The sequence below is a fragment of the Mus pahari genome, chromosome 5, assembly GCF_900095145.1.
Source record: "Mus pahari chromosome 5, PAHARI_EIJ_v1.1, whole genome shotgun sequence".
Classification (NCBI taxonomy): domain Eukaryota; kingdom Metazoa; phylum Chordata; class Mammalia; order Rodentia; family Muridae; genus Mus; species Mus pahari.
This window is the reverse complement of record NC_034594.1, coordinates 24,399,214-24,402,940: the sequence shown is the minus strand read 5'-3', so window position 1 is coordinate 24,402,940 and position 3,727 is coordinate 24,399,214.

Here is a 3,727-nt window from a genome sequence, read left to right as displayed (position 1 = left end):
ATGATGACTGATTAGGCCATCTTCTGCTACATATGCAGCTAGAGACTCGAGCTCAGGGGGTACTGGTTAGTTCATATTGTTGTTCCACCTACAGGGTTGTAGCCCCCTACAACTCCTTATATACCACGTTTTCTATATCCATTCCTCAGTTGACAGACATCTGGGTCATTTCCAGCTTCTGGCTATTATAAATAAGGCTGCTATGAACATAGTGCAGCACGTGTCCTTGTTATATGTTGGAGCATCTTTTGGGTATATGCCCAGGATTGACAAAACTGGGTCCTCAAGTGGTATTATGTCCAATTATCTCAGACTGATTTCCAGAGTGGTTGTACCAGCTTGCAATCCCACCACATCCTTGTGAGCATCTAATGTCACTTGAGTTTTTTATTTTAGCCATTCTGACTGGTCTGAGGTGGAATCTCAGGGTTGTTTTGATTTGCATTTCCCTGGTGAATAAGGATGTTGAACATTTCTTTAGGTACCTCTCAGTCATTTGAGATTTCTCAGTTGAGAAATCTTTGTTTTGCTCTGTACTCCATTTTTAGTGTGATTACTTGGTTCTCGAGTCTAACTTACTGAGTTTTTTGTATATATTTGATATTAGCCCTCTATTGGATGTAGGGTTGATCAAGATATTTTCCCAATCTGTAAGTTGCCTTTTTTTCCATACAGATCTTTCACTTGCTTGATTAGAGTCACACCAAGGTATTTTTATATTGTTTGTGACTATTGTGAAGGGTATCATTTCCCTAATTTTGTTCTCAGCCCTCTTATCCTTTGAGTAGAGAAAGGCAATTGATCAGTGTGAGTTAATTTTATATCTAGCCACTTTGCTAAAGTTGTTTATCAGGTTTAGGAGTTCTCTGGTGGAATTTTTGGAGTCACTTAAGTATACTATCATGCCATTCTCGGGTAGGGTTATCTTGACTTCTTTCTTTCCAATTTGTATTCCTTTGACCACCTATTGTTGTCTATTTGCTCAGGCTAGAACTTTGAGTACTATATTGAATAGAAAGGGAGAGAGGGAGCAGTCTTGTCTGGTTCCTGATTTTAGTGGGATTGCTTCAAGTTTCGCTCCATTTAGATTAATGTTGCCTATTCGTTTGCTGTATATTTCTTTTACTATGTTTAGGTATGAACCTTGAATTCCTGAACTTGCAACGACTTTTAACATGAAGGGCTGTTGGATTTTGTTGAATAATTTTTCAGCATCTAATGAGATGATTATGTGTTTTTTCCCTTTGAGTTTGTTTATATAGTGGATTACATTGATGGATTTCCATATATTGAACCATCCCTGCATCTCTGTGATGAAGCCTATTTGATCATGCTGAATGATCATTTGATTTGTTCTTGGATTCAGTTTGGTAGAATTTTATTGAATATTTTTGCACCAGTATTCATAAGGGAAGTTGGTATTAAGTTCTATTTCTTTGTTGGGTCTTTGTGTGGTTTAGGTACCAGCATAACTGTGGCTTCATAGAATGAATTAGGTATTGTTCCTTCTGTTTTTAATTTGTGGAGTAGTTTGAAGAGTATTGATATTAGGTCTTCTCTGAAGATCTGATAGAACTCTACACTAAACCCATCTGGTTGTGAGAAAATTTTTTTTGGTTGGGAGACTATTAATGACTGCTTCTATTTCTTTAGTGTGCATGGGACTGTTTAGATGGCTCATCTGAACCTGATTTAACTTTGGTATCTGGTATCTATCTAGAAAATCATCCATTTCACCTAGGTATTCCAGTTTTGTTGAATATAGGCTTTTCTAGTTGGAACTGATGATTTTTTTTTAATTTCTCCAGTTTCTATTGTTATATCTTCCTTTACATTCTGACTTTGTTAATTTGGATACTGTCTTTTTGCCCTCTGGTTAGTCTGGCTGAGGGTTTAACTATCTTGTTGATTTTCTTAAAGAACTAGCTCCTAGTTTTGTTGATTCTTTGTATAGTTCTCTTTGTTTCTACTTGATTGATTTCAGCCCTGAGTTCGAATATTTCCGGATGTCTACTCCTCTTGGTTGTATTTGCTTCTTTGTCTTCTACAGCTTTCAGATGTCCTGTTAATCTGCTAGTAAATGATATCTCCAGTATCTTTGTGAAGGAGAGCTATGAGTTTTACTCTTAGCACTGCTTCCATTATGTTCCATGAGTTTGAGCACTTTGTGCCTTCATTTTGGTTAAATTATAAAAAGTCTTTAATTTCTTTCTTTTTTTGGTTTTTCGAGACAGGGTTTCTCTGTATAGCCCTGGCTGTCCTGGAGCTCACTTCGTAGACCAGGCTGGCCTCGAACTCAGAAATCTGCCTGCCTCTGCCTCCCGAGTGCTGGAATTAAAGGTGTGAGCCATCACGCCCGGCTTAATTTCTTTCTTTATTTCTTCCCTGGCCATGTTATCATTGAGTAGAGAGTTGTTCAGTTTCCATGTATATGTAGGATTTCTGTTGTTTTTGTTGTTAGTGAAGACCAGCTTTGCATGGTGATCTGCTAGTATGCATGGGTTTATTTCAATCCTCTTGTATCAGTTGAGGTTGAGGCTTGTTTTGTGTCTGATTATATAGTCAATTAGGAGAAGCTACCATGAAGTGCTGAGAAGAAGGTATATTCTTTTGTTTTAGGATAAAATGTTCTATAGATATCTGTTAAATCCATTTGGACCATAATTTTTGCTAGTTTCACTGTGTCTCTGTTTAGTTTTTGTTTCCAAGATCTGTCCATTGCTGAGAGTAGGGTGATGAAGCCTCCCACTATTATTGTGTGAGGTGCCATGTGTGCTTTGAACTTTAGTAATATTTCTTTTACAAATGTGGATGCCCTTGCATTTGGGTCATAGATGTTCAGAAGTGAGAGTTCATCTTGGTAGATTTTTTTTTCTCTGATGAGTATTCCTCATCTTTTTTGATAAGTTTTGGTTAAAAGTTGATTTTATTTGATATTAGAATGGCTACTCAATCTTGTTTCTCCGGACCATTTGCTTGGGAATTTTTTTCCAGCCTTTTACTCTGAGGTAGTGTCTTTCTTTATCACTGAGGTGTGTTTCTGTATGCTGAGTTCTGTTTATATATCCAGTCTGTTAGTCTATGTCTTTTTATTGGGGAATTGAGTCCACTGATGTTAAGAGATATTAAGGACCAATGATTGTTGCTTCCTGTTATTTTTGTTGTTAGAGGGTGAATTATATTTTGTGACTCTCATCTTTTGGGTTTCTTGTAAGAAGATTAATTTCTTGCTTTTCCTTCAGTGTAGTTTCTGTCTTTCTGTTGGTGTTTTCCATCCATTACCCTTTGTATGGCTGGATTTGTAGAAAGATACTGTGTAAATTTTTTCTCATGGAATACTTTGGTTTCTCCATCTATGGTAATTGAGAGTTTTGCTGGGTTTAGTAGCCTGGGCTGACATTTGCGTTCTCTTAGGGTCTGTATGACATCTTCCAGGATTTTCTGGCTTTCATAGTCCCTGGTGAGAAGTCTGCTGTAATTCTGATAGGTATGTCTTTATATGTTACTTGACCTTTTCCCCTTACTGCTTTTAATATTCTTTCTTTGTTTANTGCATTTGGTGTTTTGATTATTATGTGACAGGAGGAATTTCACTTCTGGTCCAGTCTATTTGGAGTTTTATAGGCTTTGTGTATGTTCATGGGCATCTCTTTCTTTAGGTTAGGGAAGTTTTCTTCTATAATTTTGTTGAAGTTATTACTGGCCTTTTAAGTTGGTGTATTAGTTA